Here is a 15,796-nt window from a genome sequence, read left to right on the forward strand (position 1 = left end):
TGACGTACCGGTGCGTCATGTGTTCTTAAGTACCAGGACAACATGCCGTACCGGTACATCATGTGTCCGGAAGAGGTTTATAGTAGTAATGCCCACTAGTCTAGTAATGCCCTCTGTGCCCCCTCCACAGTAGAAATCCCCACTGTGCCCCCTTCACAGTAATAATGCCCACTGTGCCCCTTCACAGTAATAATGCCCACTGCCCCCCTTCAAACCGGATTCCCAAAAAGTTGGGACACTATACAAATCGTGAATAAATACTGAATGCAATGATGTGGAGGTGCCAACTTCTAATATTTTATTCAGAATAGAACATAAATCACGGAACAAAAGTTTAAACTGAGAAAATGTACCATTTTAAGGGAAAAATATGTTGAATCAGAATTTCATGGTGTCAACAAATCCCCAAAAAGTTGGGACAAGGCCATTTTCACCACTGTGTGGCATCTCCCCTTCTTCTTACAACACTCAACAGACGTCTGGGGACCGAGGAGACCAGTTTCTCAAGTTTAGAAATAGGAATGCTCTCCCATTCTTGTCTAATACAGGCCTCTAACTGTTCAATCATCTTGGGCCTTCTTTGTTGCACCTTCCTCTTTATGTGCCCCTTCCATAGTAATGAAGCCCTCTGTGCCCCCTCCATAGTAATTGTCCCTCCATATTAAAAAAATAAAATAAAAAACACAGTAACTACTCACCTTGTCCTGTTCCTGAAGCTCACATACCTCTCTTCTATGCAGGCACAGATCGCTCTGTAGCACTATGTGGGTGGAGCTTATACAGATTTCCGGGCTGCAGGCTCCGCCCACACAGGCCAGCAGCGCGATCTCTGCCTGCAGGCTGAATGGTGGAGCAGGGAGAAGTCTTCCTGATTCACCATTCTGTGCGCCGCCGGCCTGAAGGAGGGGAGGAGCGTGGGGAGCAGAGCGGTGAGTGACAGGACCGCAGCTCCCAGTGCTCCAGCAATGAGCGCTTCTATCTGTATTGATGGAAGCGCTCATTGCTTCTGGCACACCCCTGAGAGCCAGCACCTGGGGCAGACCGCCCCCCCTTAGTACGCCACTGTAGAGATGTCCATTTAGCTTGTACTGTGCACATTTGAGCAGTCATCTCATTATTATCAGAGAGCAGGATTACAATGATAAGGTAACATCTCTGTTATAAAGCTGATGGCAAATAGCACAGGATGACACCATAGACGATGAGGACAGCTCAGCTCCCTTTCCCTCTTTCCTCTCCCAGCACAGTAATTTCTGTGCAAGTTGCAGAGCATGTCTTAATACTTCATTTTGTACATCCATAAGACTGATGTAAAGAAAATCTGTTGCAGCATTTCGAGGAAAATGTCTACCACCATGAACATGTAAAGAAAATCAAATAAGAACATGTTAAGAAAATAAATCAAATTAAAATAATTGTTTAGTGAATAGTTTAGATAAGCAAAAGAAAAGAAGTTGATATATTCCTATGACCCGACAACCTGATATTTAATCCTTTCTTTAAAAACATGTTCTAAAGAGGACCTTTCATGGTTATTATTTATTCTAGATAAATACACGTACCTTTACTTGCTGATGCTGCCGCCCTGCCTGTTTTTTTTTTATATCGCTTCTGCGCCCCGCTGTGCCCCCCTGTAGTTTTCCCGCACAGTATGTTAATACTGAGCATCGGTACAGAGAGGAGGAGACGCCAGGGTTTCTCAAGCGGCGCCTCCTTCTTCCTGGCTGTGCCGCAGTCCATTCACAGCGGAGAGCGTCACAGCCAGGGAGAAGGTGATTTTTTTTTTTCTCCCTGGCTGTGACGCTCTCTGCTGTGATTGTATCGCGGCACAGCCAGGGAGAAGAAGACGCCAATTGAGAAACCCTGCCGTCTCCTCCTCCCTGTACCGATGCTCAGTATTAATATACTGAGCGGGAAAACTACAGGGGGGCACAGCAGGGCGCAGGAGCGATATTTTTAAATAACAGGCAGGGTGGCAGCATCAGATGGGGGGTACCCCGCAAGTAAAGGTATTTATCTAGAATAAATAAAAACCATGAAAGGTCCTCTTTAAAGAGAATCTGTCATCATATACCTTCAAACGAAACCTACCTGTAGACATGTGCGCTTCTCTGCTTATTCTAGTACACTTTTGCCCCATTTTGATCGGTGGACCCTTTTCGGGAAAATAACACTTTTTAGTTTATGCTGATGAGCCCCTTGGTGAAACTGCAGAGTTTATCTTGCACCTAGAAACTGTGCTCTTTTTCCCTCCCAGCCTCCCCCCCATTTATTTTGGCTGACAGGGCAGTGTAGATGTATCCGTGCCTGGTTCTGAAATCTTGCGGATGTGCAGTACAGTGGTGGAGATCCCAAGGCAGATGGAAGGTATTTGGTGACAGATTCCCTTTAAACTCCATGCCTCATGTAATACAACATGTATGATTATAAAAGTAACAGGTTTTATTCCAGTTTGTCCTTGCTTTGTTTTCTGCCATGATTCATGGGTAGATGAAAGTTGATGAAATGTAGAAGTTTAATAAGTTGCCTGTAGCTTCATCACACGCTGCTTTGATATAATTCATCTTGCTGAGTGGGCCAATTGTATTTGAATTACCTATATGAGCATAGAGGCTCTTCAGGTTATCCCTTGTGCTTTGAGCTAATTTGTATTCAAAGTCTGCTTTTAAATGTATTCTGGCATATTTGCATTTACTGCTATGAGGCCAAATGTGTTTAGACTCACTTTAGACTCTTTTTACTCAATTTATTTCTCCTGTACATGGTCTACAGTTGAGAAATAAAGTATGTATTTTTAAGGAATGCATTTCCTTAGTCTCCAGAGACATAGAAATATTGTAGCCAAATAGGTTATACTAAAGAAAATCAGTTTTTCCTGGAGAATGGGTGATCCACCGCAGTCTTAAAAAGTCAATTTCATTTATGATTTTTGGGGGTGAATCAAATTGCAGGATGGCATAAACAGCTCGCAATTCTGAACTTCAAGTATGCTTTAGTCTGCTCAATGTAGTCATATGCAGGATTATTGTGGGTGGAGAAGGCTATATCTCAGTGGCATAGCTATAGGGGTCGCAGTTGAGACAGGGCCCCTAAACCAGGGCAGTCCACAGGGCCCCCTTTGCCAGTGGCACTGTATTTTCACTTTATAAGACGTAGTGAATACTAATGAGCGCCGCCATTATGAAAGAGCTTACTCGTTTGCCGGAGGGGGATGAGCGAAGCACTGTGAGTGCTATACTCACCCCTCCTCTCTGGTCTCCTCCGGGCTGGGCTGCACTGTACTGTCCTGACTGCGTACAGCATCAGGATGTAGTGTGCGCACTATGACCTGACGCTTCACGTAGTGCAGTGTGGGTTCAGAGAAGACCACCTCCCGTGACTGCATGAAGAGACTACCAGACCCGATGAGGAGTGGTAAGTAATTTTTTTTTTTTTATGTCTGATACTTGGGGTCTGACATGAAGTCCTGATCTGAGGTCTGATATTTGGGGAGTCTGACATGGAGGTCTGATCTAAGGTCTGATATGGGGGTCTCACATGGAGCTGGAAAGGCACACTATAAAGGGGTGGCACACATTATAAGGAGAAGTATTTAAAGAGGAGCGCGCTGATTGGATGCGCTCCATGCCAGGGAGAAGAATGACACGCCCGGGAGAACTTTTGAAGGCCCGACCAGTTGAGCCGAATAGCTCATTAGCATACAAGGCGGCAAATATTCCGGGGGGCAGCGCAGACAAACGGGGGCACTGATTGAAAGATAAATGACTGAATAAGCAATACCGGGGGCATATAAGTAAGGCTATATCTTTAGTTTAACTTTCATTTTCAGGTGAAAGGTCCTCTTTAAAACCCTCCATATCAGCCCTCAAATCAGACCCCTTTTTCAGTACTAATAAAACTATGCACTCTGGGAGATAATGAATTCTATTGGTGGGACTTTGGAGAGCACTGCTATTGTAGGGGACACGTGGCACAATTATTTTGAGGGGACATTATGTTTATACTATTAGTGACACTATTGATGGGTGCAGTTATTTTTTTAGGGCACAGTATGCCTATAATTATTGAAAGGGGCAATATCTGTGTGGTTGTAGTATTTTAAGGGGGATTATCTGTTTCTGCAGTAAAGTATTGGAGAGCACAGATTCCTGGACCCGATGCAGAACTGATGCATGGCGATCACAGGCAGAGCTGCCCAAACAGACAGACAAATTCCTGGACCCCATGCGGAACAACACATGGCAGTCACAGGCAGAGCAGCATACATGACTATATATCCTCCCTCTGGAGAACCCAGGAGCCCGCTCACCGAAAGCATAGACTCAGATTAGCAGTTACCTGTTCCCCTTATGGAGTTAGTCCATGGGCGAACAGACAGAGCTGCACCACAAGACACACAACCGAACTAGCAGATACCTGTTCCCCATGCAGAGTTAGTCCATGGGCGAACAGACAGCTGCACCATAAGACACAGAACTGGACCAGCAGATGCCTGTTCCCCATGCGGAGTTAATCCATGGGTGAACAGACAGCTGCAGTACAAGACACAGAACCAGACCAAGTGACCTTGCTGTCTCGCTAGGTGACCACACAGACAGGGCAGATGGAATATCCCCAGGTCATGTGTATAGCTCCTGCACCCAGCAAAGCTGGAGACAGACTGACCTCAAACCCACAGCACACAGGATGTAATAGCAGTGTAATGCTGACCACCTAGCTAACACACCTAGAAAAAAACAGGAAAAGCTAACCCCACCAGAACCGAGAAAACAGGGAGGGGAGCATGCAAGCACAAGAAGCAGTTTACACACAGGCCGCAACTACACGTAGGTCATAGCAACCAGCCTACACAGCAGCCAGTACGCCAGAGAGCTACTAAAGTACGTATGGCAACCTGTGATACTGTCTTCTAAAACTGCATCAGGAAACCTGACCATGTGGCCGTATCCTATGCAAAAATATCTTGATCAAACATTTCTTTCTTTTCATTATTACTGTTTTTCTGTACCATTAAAAAAGCAGACCATTGATATTCTATTGTGTTTTTGACATTATTCTTTTCCCCTCGACTGAAATGTTATATCCTTTCCCTCCCCTGTCCCTTGTTTCCTTTCTCTTCAAAACATATTTTCCTTCACTGGCTGGTTGACCCTCTAAGGGACCTAGATATTGATGTTGCCTTTAATTGAAGTCAAGTTCTGCTGTGTTCATGCAAAAGGAGTCCATTAGGCCTAAGTGGCAAACATCTCAAGAGCTAAGGTGTTTGGTTACCCAGGCATCAGCTTCTGAAATACGCTGTCAAAATTCATCACGTCTAAGAGGAATTACAGAATCATTATGTCGAACAGCAGATCTCTGACTGAAGCTTAATGCAACTGCCTTGATGACTTGAGATCAGGTTTCTTGCCCTCTAGTGACATCAAGTTCACCACAGTAGCTGGAATGGGAGAAGGACGATGTTCACAGCTTGTGAAAACCAGGACACCGAGGGAATAACATTGTGAAGCAATACAGTGATCCCTCAAGATACAATGGCCTCAGGATACAATATTTTAAACATACAACGGTCTTTTATGACCCATCGTAAGTTGAAACAAGACTCAACATACAATGCCTCAGACTCAGACCCATTCGATCAAGGCCACTTCTCTGGTAAAATAGCTGTATTAGTTGCTAAATAGTAGCTATTCCGAAGTGTTATATGTAAGTACTGGTTTTATCTGTCTTAGTTATCTGCTTATTTTCTTAAATCTTTATTTTCTCTTATCTTGGATGACATTTTGGGGCTTTGGAACCAATTACTCAAGTTACAATGGTTTCAACATACAATGATCATCCTGGAACCAATTAATATTGTAACTTTAGGGACCACTGTACATGCATCAATGGTGTTTAATGCATATTCCTATTTAACGATTACTCCTCATGTGCCATTTAACCTCCAAGTTCTCTTTATCCCATGTAATATATTTCAAGCCATAGTACAGTACATCAGCTGTACCCAAACATTGGAATAATGCATTCAACCAAGAGAAAGAAACACTTCACTAAATGTAATGGTTGGGTAGCTATGATGCCTAAGATCAAAGAACATTACACAAATTTCCTTCATGTGTATTAAACATATAAATATAATTACTATTAATAAATATAATAAATAATACTTTTCTATGCTATGATATAATCACTTGAAGTTACAAGCCCAAAGCAGCACTTCTGAAAGATACTGATCACCACGTGACCCAGTTGTGTGAATAAAAATAACCACCCACATTAAAGGGACTTTCTGGTAATTAGATATTGATGGCTTATCCTCAGGATAGGTCAGCAATATCAGATTGGTGAAGGTCTGAGACCCTGCACTGGTCAGCATCCCAACTGTTTTGGACAGTCACAGGAAAATATACACAAGGTTCCATCCACTGTGTGCTGGCTGTACTAGAGTAGTGTAGCTCAGCATCCATTCAAGTGAATGGGAGCTGAGCTGCAGTTCTCTGGTGCCGGAAACTACAAAGGAGACAAGTCTTCTATCCAAAAGCTAATTGGTTGGGGTATTTGGTGTCAGATCCCAGCAAGCTGATATTGATGACCTAGCCGGAGGATAAGTCCAATATGTAAGTACCTTTAAACCTCTTTAATATCTACATCATTACTGGCTTGAATAGTGTCCAATATGTTCGAACATTGATAATGGTCATGATATTAATCGCTGCAAGGTCACCACACTACACCCAAAAGATTTTTAGGGCATTTTAGGTGTTTATAGTGTATCCTGTGTATATGCTATTAATATCTAATAGGTGTAGATAAAATACCTGGGGCTCTTACCTATACAGAGAATGTGGGTCCCATGACCATAACCCACATTTACTAATTAAAATGAGCCCAATAAAATGAAATAGAACATGATGCCATGCCTGAGTGCAAGTCTTTTCATTGATGTCTTTATGAATTGCATAAAAAACGAAGACGATCATTTCTTAAGATTTGCATTTTAGACGTCGGTCTTAATAAGGCCCTGCACTAACGCAGGCCTCTACAAAACTTTGGCTGCTAAATCAAGGCAGCTAGTGTAGATTTAGACCATTTTCTAGCTGTAACAAATGATGACTGAGGCAGGCCTACCGGCCTTTCCCTTTTACCCGCCCTCTTTTTAAGACCTGGAGTGACCAGGGAAAAGTCGCAAATTGCAGCGCAAGAACCTTCGTGCCAGAAATACACTTAATATAGGCGTCTTTCTGTTAGTAAATAGCCCCGTAAGTGCTACTTACATAGTTCTTTCAATAGCTATTATAGACTTCAAAAGAGACATCCACACTCAAATGAGGTTGCCTCTCTATTGATTTCATTGCGTTTGGGATACCTAGTGTGCTGATAGATGTGTACCATATTAGGTACCCGCACATATCAGGCAAATCCTTTTACACGAATGCCTAATATGAGAATGCCAGTGTTTTCATTCAGTAATGCAGTCTAAAACTTTTGCCATTTAATGTGACAGATTACATGTAGTGTTAATTATGGGCAATATGAATTGTGGTAAACTTGGATACCAGGATGCATTACAATTAGCTCTTGTTAACCTTTTCCACTCCTGTATAGAAAACAGTCTTTCACATATTGCCCCGGAGATACATATGGTATGTAATGCAATGTACTTCTCCACAGTCTAGACATATATAACTATACAGTTCTATGAACATAGAAGTGGAGATGAATGAAACGTGTCTTTCCACTTCCCCTGCTTCTCTATGAGATCACTACAGCAGAAGTGAAGGGAGGGGAAGAAAGCAGGGAAGCTAATGAGCATGTTAGTCCACCACTGAATGCAGGAAGCGGTGGACCAGATGAAAAAACAGCATGGGGCACTACCCATTCTTTGAATAGTAATACTTTTCAAGGGATATCCCCTTTAAGGGAGCCTCTGTGTAGAGTTGGTCAGGAAGCAGTAAAAGAACAAGGTGGGAAGGAAAAGACCCAGATGACAGGTCAATGGCAATAGTATGTACATCCTTCCATTTTTAGCCATAATTATAAGTTTTGTTATGAGAAACCACAAAGACTTGATACTCCTCCGTGCCAACCAAATTTAAGCACAGTTCATCTTAGTAAGTGAGCATCAACATGGTAAAGCAATGGATTATGCAATGTTCCACCACAGTAAAAGTAATGAACACATACTGGACAACACTACTTCACTTTATCTGATGAAGTTTCAATTGTGTATAACAATGTATAGGTGAAAATCGAAAAATTAGAATATTGTGCAAAGTTCATTTATTTCAGTAATCCAACTTAAAAGGCGAAACTGACATATGAGATAGACTCATTACATGCAAAGCGAGATATTTCAAGCCTTTATTTGTTATCATTTGGATGATTATGGTTTACAGTTTATGAAACCCCAAAGTCTCAGTCTCAGGTACCCTTTGCTCAGGGGATATGGATTAATTAGCTGACTAGAGTGTGACACTTTGAGCCTAGAATATTGAACCTTTTCAAAAAAATCGAATTGTAAGCTGAATTAATGCAATTCCTTTTCATTTGCATTGCTGAAATAAATAGACTTTTGCATGATATTCTAATTTTACAAGTTTCACCTGTATATTAAGTGGTCCTTCTCCTTTAATTTTTTGTAAAATAGTTGGTTAGTTGTACATGGTGATACCTGGCATTCCTGAAGAATGAAGTAACTGTACTGACGGAGGGGCCAAGAGACTACAAAACTTCTAGCTATGTAACAAAGAGCTCAGCTGGTTTGAAGATATCATCAGGGTAAGATGTGTCTTGCTAACATCACCTTTCTTTGCATCATAAGGGCATCGCCGAGTGCCATGTTTGGCACTGGTCGATAGGAGCTGGCCCATTTGTTAACGACTTTAGGTAACTCTTACCTACTTTATTCTGTATATTATCTTTATATAGCTTTATATCTATCTATCTATCTAGTTATATACTGTATGTATATATACACTCACCTAAAGAATTATTAGGAACACCTGTTCTATTTCTCATTAATGTGATTATCTAGTCAACCAATCACATGGCAATTGCTTCAATGCATTTAGGGTTGTGGTCCTAGTCAAGACAATTTCCTGAACTCCAAACTGAATGTCAGAATGGGAAAAAATGGTGATTTAAGCAATTTTGAGCATGGCATGTTGTTGGTGCCAGACGGGCCGGTCTGAGTATTTCACAATCTGCTCAGTTACTGGGATTTTCACGCACAACCATTTCTAGGGTTCACAAAGAATGGTGTGAAAAGGGAAAAACATCCAGTATGCGGCAGTCCTGTGGGCGAAAATGCCTTGTTGATGCTAGAGGTCAGAGGAGAATGGGCCGACTGATTCAAGCTGATAGAAGAGCAACGTTGACTGAAATAACCACTCATTACAACCGAGGTATGCAGCAAAGCATTTGTGAAGCCACAACACGCACAACCTTGAGGCGGATGGGCTACAACAGCAGAAGACCCCACCAGGTACCACTCATCTCCACTACAAATAAGAAAAAGAGGCTACAATTTGCACGAGCTCACCAAAATTGGACTGTTGAAGACTGGAAAAATGTTGCCTGGTCTGATGAGTCTCGACTTCTGTTGAGACATTCAAATGGTAGAGTCCGAATTTGGCGTAAACAGAATGAGAACATGTATCCATCATGCCTTGTTACCACTGTGCAGGCTAGTGGTGGTGGTGTAATGGTGTGGGGGATGTTTTCTGGGCACACTTTAGGCCCCTTAGTGCCAATTGGCCATCGTTTAAATGCCACGGGCTGCCTGAGCATTGTTTCTGACAATGTCCATCCCTTTCATGACCACCATGTACCCATCCTCTGATGGCTACTTCCAGCAGGATAATGCACCATGTCACAAAGCTCAAATCATTTCAAATTGGTTTCTTGAACATGACAATGAGTTCACTGTACTAAAATGGCCCCCACAGTCACCAGATCTCAACCCAATAGAGCATCTTTGGGATGTGGTGGAACGGGAGCTTCGTGCCCTGGATGTGCATCCCTCAAATCTCCATTATCTGCAAGATGCTATCCTATCAATATGGGCCAACATTTCTAAAGAATGCTATCAGCACCTTGTTGAATCAATGCCAAGTAGAATTAAGGCAGTTCTGAAGGGAAAAGGGGGTCCAACACCGTATTAGTATGGTGTTCCTAATAATTCTTTAGGTGAGTGTGTGTGTGTGTGTATATATATATATATATATATATATATATATAGTGACACAGTAAAGAAAGTTGTATGGGGAGGCAGGTATTTTCCTCCCAGTGTGTGCTGCTGGACTGATTAGCGGCCAAGTCGGGTCAAATACTGGACTGGACTCACGTTCCCCATTTTGCCACTTTAGCGGCTCTGGTCACAGGGTTCTTGAAGGGATGAAAGTCCGTGATAGTCCGCTGGAATGACTATACGGAAGAGGCTTTTTCCATGTTAAAGTCGGTCCTGTGCAAGTCACCGGTTTTGGTGACGCCCGACTTCAAGAGGGAGTTTGTGGTACAGACCGATGCCTCTGAAGTAGGCCTCAGAGCTGTACTCTCTTAGGAAATTAATGGGGAGGAACATCCCGTTGTTTTTCTGAGCCAAAAACTCACCCCAGCCGAGACTAGGTACATTATATTAGAGAGAGTGCCTGGCCATCAAATGGGCACTCGAGTCTCTCTGCTATTATCTGTTGGGGAAAAAGTTCCGTCTGGTGACTGACCATTCCCCTCTCAAGTGGATGAGCCAGGCCAAAGAGACGAATGCTCGGGTCACCAGATGGTTCTTATCCTTACAGAACTTTAAGTTCTCGGTAGAACACAGAGCAGGCCGGTTGCAGGGAAATGTGGATGCCCTGTCCCAGGTGCACTGTTTGGCATGTGTTCACCCCCTCAAGGTTAAACAAAGGGGGGGGGGGGGGGTATGTGACACAGTAAAGGGAGTTGCATGGGGATGCAGGTATTTTCCTCCCAGTGTGTGCTGCTGGACTGATTAGCAGCCAAGTGGGGTTAAATACTGGACTGGACTCATGGACTGGACAAGACTCTGGGTTTTGGCAGCACCTGGCTGTCATTAAATAGGCAGCTGGGCTCAGTAGAAAGTATCTGTGTATTGGGGTCTGAGGCTTGTGCTGGGCTTGGAGGTCTGAGACCATTGTAAGTGGAAACAGGCAGCCTAAAGTCTGTTCATAGACTCTTTGAGGCAGAACTGACAGCTGGATGTAAACTAACACCAAAACCATACATATATATATATATATATATATGTATTGTAGGAAGGTGCAAGGGATTGTCGTGGATGGAAGGTATGTGTCACCGAGGTTCCTGGCCTTGGTGAAGTAAGAGCCGGTATTTTATGCGTCAGCAGCAGCTATTGCTAATTGACACCTTGAGAGTTAGCATGGCTGTCATAGCTGATTCGGGACGGCTCTTACTGGGAGTAGTCAAAGTGTTGGGTGGGTGACTACTCCCCATGTTCCAGGCCGTGTTTTGCCAGGCATAAAAACCAGCCAGCACTGCCAGGTGCGTGAGTTTACCGCCCTCTGACAGTGGAGCTCAGAAGTCTGTGTGTCTGAATGAAGGCTTGCTACCTGTTTGGCGTGAAAACAGGTTCGTGCTGCTATCAACAAGGACTCTTTGAGGCAGAATTGCCGCATGGTGTGAATTAACACCAACACTGCAAGGTGACTTTTTGTTTGATTATGACTGCTTGTTTTGTCACTTGCCTAAACTGTGAATAAAACACAGAACTGCTTGATCCAAAGAACTTGTTGTTGCCTCTATACTGCGTCCACTAATCCTGTCTACCAGAGCGAAACCTCACAATTGCTGGATGATGCGGGCAAGAGCAGTGAGGCTGGCGTGAATGCCAAAATATTTTTTGGTTTGTATTTTTGGGCACAGTTGTATGTCATACATGAAACCAGCGTTATTATAATCCGAGTCTATGATAAAATGGAGGCTGTTGTGAAGGCCCTCATGGAGGCTAATCTGCAGCAGCGAGAGACAAACCAGCAAAACCTGGAGGCTAACAAGCAGCAGCAAGAGACCAACCAGTTGCTGATACAACATGTGATGGCTTTGCAGACAGCAGGAGCAACCCAGAGCGTGCACGATGCCCGGAAGGCAGTCCGTGCCACGATTCCTAAGATGACACTCACAGACGACATCGAAACCTACCTGGCCACAAGGGAGAAGCTACCCAGAGACCAGTGGGCTGAGGTCGTCGCTCCGTTTCTGGCATCCGATTCCCAGCGGGTGTATTTCGACTTGCCGGACGATCAAGTGGCTGACAACCACAAAGTAAAGGGTGAGATTTTGGCAAGACTGGGAGTGAATGTGTTCACATTCCGGGCCCAGTGGGTACATTAGTGGGGGTTTAAGCCGGCTGAGCCCATGAGACCTCAGTATTATGACTTACTCCACCTTTTGCAAAAGTGGCTACAGCCTGATGTTTTGAGTACCATGGCTATGCTGGACAGAATATTGACTGATATGTTCTTGAGGGCTTTGCCACCCCCTCTCCAGCAATGGATCGGCCAGGTCTCTTCAGGTAATGCCCTTGAGATGGTTGACCTGGTGGAATTCTATGAGGCTACCCAGAATCTACAGGGGGGTTCTTTTGGGAGGGGGCAGTCAAATCCTGTAAATTTCCACCCCAGACCCGGTGACTTGGCCCAACCAAATCCTCCCGGGATGTACCCCCTGTCGACCCGGCTGCAAAAATCTGCTGGCGGTGTCGGGAGCCTGGCCATGTACGAGCTGACTGTCCACATCAGGTGGAACCCATGGACATGAACTTTGGCTTCCGTCAGTCGTTATATGCCAGAAAGTGCAGCGGGTACCTCAGAAACTCTTAATCACTTGTGCCAGGTGGAAGTGGGAGACACTCCAGCAGAGGTTCTGCTGGACCCAGGGAGTCTGGTGTCCCTAGTAATGGCTCCCCTGGTATGGTCCGCTGACTATACTGGCTGGAAAGTTGGGGTCATGTGCATTCATGGGGACTTAAAAAACTATCCCACCGTCCTGGTGTCTCTAACTACGGGGGCCGGCAGGTGGACTTAAGAAGTGGCAGTTACCACAAACTTACACTACAAACTTATAACTGGGAGAGACTTCCTGGGTTTCTCGGCCCTGTGGCCTGCTACAAAAGTGACTGATACTCATGAGACGGGGTAACCGCAGCAATGTGGCCTTGCTCTCGGGGGAGGCCAGAACCCTGGGAACCCGAGGCCGAGGGCCAGCGGTAGGGGTCACCGCCACTTTGCTGGAAGAGGTGGAGACAACCCCACTGAGTGCAATGGTGGGAGACATGGAGGACTTGCCGCCGAAGCCTGAGCTGGCAGACCTCAATGTCTCCGGGGATAATTTTGGTACTGCACAACACCTGGACCCAACCCTAATCCGAGCTAGGGAAAATGTATTAATAGTATATGGTGAACCACAACAAGCTGGGGCAGAGTCAGTGTATCCCCGTTTTGTGGTTCATCAGGATATGTTAAATAAAATTGGGGGTCAGTCAACACATCCAGTGCGCAGGTGCGCGTTATCATGGCTGAAAGCACAAAGGCAAAAAAATATACAATGCAACAGCACTCTGCAAACCAAATAAAGTACAATAATGCCAAAATAATAGAAAGTATTCTGGTGCAAATGCTACGCTAATGAATTTGAGATGCTTGGTAAATCATTATATTCAGGGGATGCAGGCTCCTCATGCATGCCGAACCCACACTATATAATACCTCTTTGGTGCCGGCCTCCATTTTGTTCAAGGAATGCAGGTTCCACTAGCATGCTGAGCCCACTCTGTATTCCACCTTACCTGGTGCCAAATGGCCTCAAATGCATACAGGGAGAGTAGGCTACAACAAAATGGAGGCATTATAAAAGGGGTATTATATAGTGTGGGTTTTGGCACGCATGAGGAGCCTGCATCCCCTGAATATAATGGAGGCCATTTTAGCACCACAAGAGGAATAATATAATGTGGGCTTGGCATGCATGTGGTACCTGCATTCCCTGAATGTAATCGAGGCCAGTATGGCACCAGCTAATGTGGTATTTTGTGTTAGGTTCCTGTCTTACTGAGATCGCCTTGACGTTTGGCAAACAAGCCCAAATCATTTTGTACAAAAGGATTTGCCAAGCATCTCAAATTTATTTGCACCAGAATACTTTCTATTATTTTGGCATTATTGTACTTTATTTGGTTTGCAGAGTGCTGTTGCATCAGAATATGTTGTATCGGGGAAACCAGCTGCGGGGTGAACCCATTGAACAGATGGTGGTGCCCCAGGCTTATCGCAAACTAGTGTTAGAGTTAGCCCACCAACATGTTCTCGGGGGGCCATCTGGAAATGCAGAAAACAGGACTAGATACTACAACAGTTTTAGTGTTCCAGTGTGTTTAGGGAGGTGGACGAATTCTGTAAGTCTTGCCCGACCTGCCAGGCAACTATCCCCCAGCACCTTTTTTCGCAGTCACTTGGTACCTCTTCTGATCATCGAGGTACCGCTTGAGCGAATCGCTATGGACCTCGTAGGCCCAGTACCGAAGTCCGCTAGAGTACACCAACACATCTTGGTCATCCTAGACTACGGCACTCGGTATCCGGAGGCGGTGCCACTGCGACAAACATCGGCTAAGGAGCTAATGGAAATATTCTCCTGAGTGGGGCTACCTAAAGAGGTTTTGACTGACCAGGGGACCCCTTTTATGTCCAAGGTAATGAGGGAACTCTGTAAGTTGCTGCATATCAAACAGTTACGGACGTCCGTGTTCCATCTGCAAACGGACGGTCTTGTTGAAAGGTTTAACAAAACACTAAAAACCGTGTTAAAAAGGGTGGTGTCTAAAGATGGGCAGGACTGGGACCTTCTTCTGCCCTATCTCATGTTCGCTGTGCGAGAGGTACCCCAGGCCTCTACTGGGTTCTCACCCTTCAAATTGCCATATGGCAAACATCCTCGTGGTTTGTTGTATGTAGCCAAAGAGGCGTGGGAACAGCAACCCACTCTGCATGAAAGTGTCCAGGAGTATGTTACCAAGATGCAACAGTGGATAGAGACCGTTTTGCCTCTTGTCAGGGAGCATATGGAGGCAACTCAGTGAGCGCAGAGTCAGATCTATAATCGGCAGGCTCTGTCCGGATCTTTACCCCGGGTGATTGGGTTTTGGTTCAGGTGCCGACCGTGGGCAGTAAGTTCCACAGATCCCCCATAACAGTGCGTCATCCACAGATCCCCCATAACAGTACGTCATCCACAGATCCCCTATAACAGTGAGTCATCCACAGATCCCCCATAACAGTGAGTCATCCACAGATCCCCCATAACAGTGGGTTATCCACAGATCACCCATAACAGTGTCATCCACAGATCCCCATACTAATGCATCAGCCACAGATCCCTCCATAACAATGTCATCCACAGATCCCCCATAACAATACATCAGCCACAGATCACCCATAACAGTGTCATCCACAGACCACCATTAGTTCAAAACCCACCAAAAGCACACATTTTGGTTAAAAATATGTTTTTTCTTATTTTTCTCCTCAAAAACCTAGGTGTGTCTTATCATCTGGTGTGTCTTATAAAGTGAAAAATACGGTATATCTTGCAGATTCTCGGCCAGTGTAAATAGCCCCTTAAGTAATATGGACAATTTTCGATTTGGAGGAAATCTTTATATCTCCTTCCTAGCCCAACACTTCATCTACTCTTTAACAATTAATCTAATTTAGCTATTCAGATAACAGGTGAAATGTGGCTTAAAATTGTCTCCTTGTTTTTGCTC

The sequence above is a fragment of the Bufo gargarizans genome, chromosome 2 (assembly GCF_014858855.1).
Source record: "Bufo gargarizans isolate SCDJY-AF-19 chromosome 2, ASM1485885v1, whole genome shotgun sequence".
NCBI classification, from domain to species: domain Eukaryota; kingdom Metazoa; phylum Chordata; class Amphibia; order Anura; family Bufonidae; genus Bufo; species Bufo gargarizans.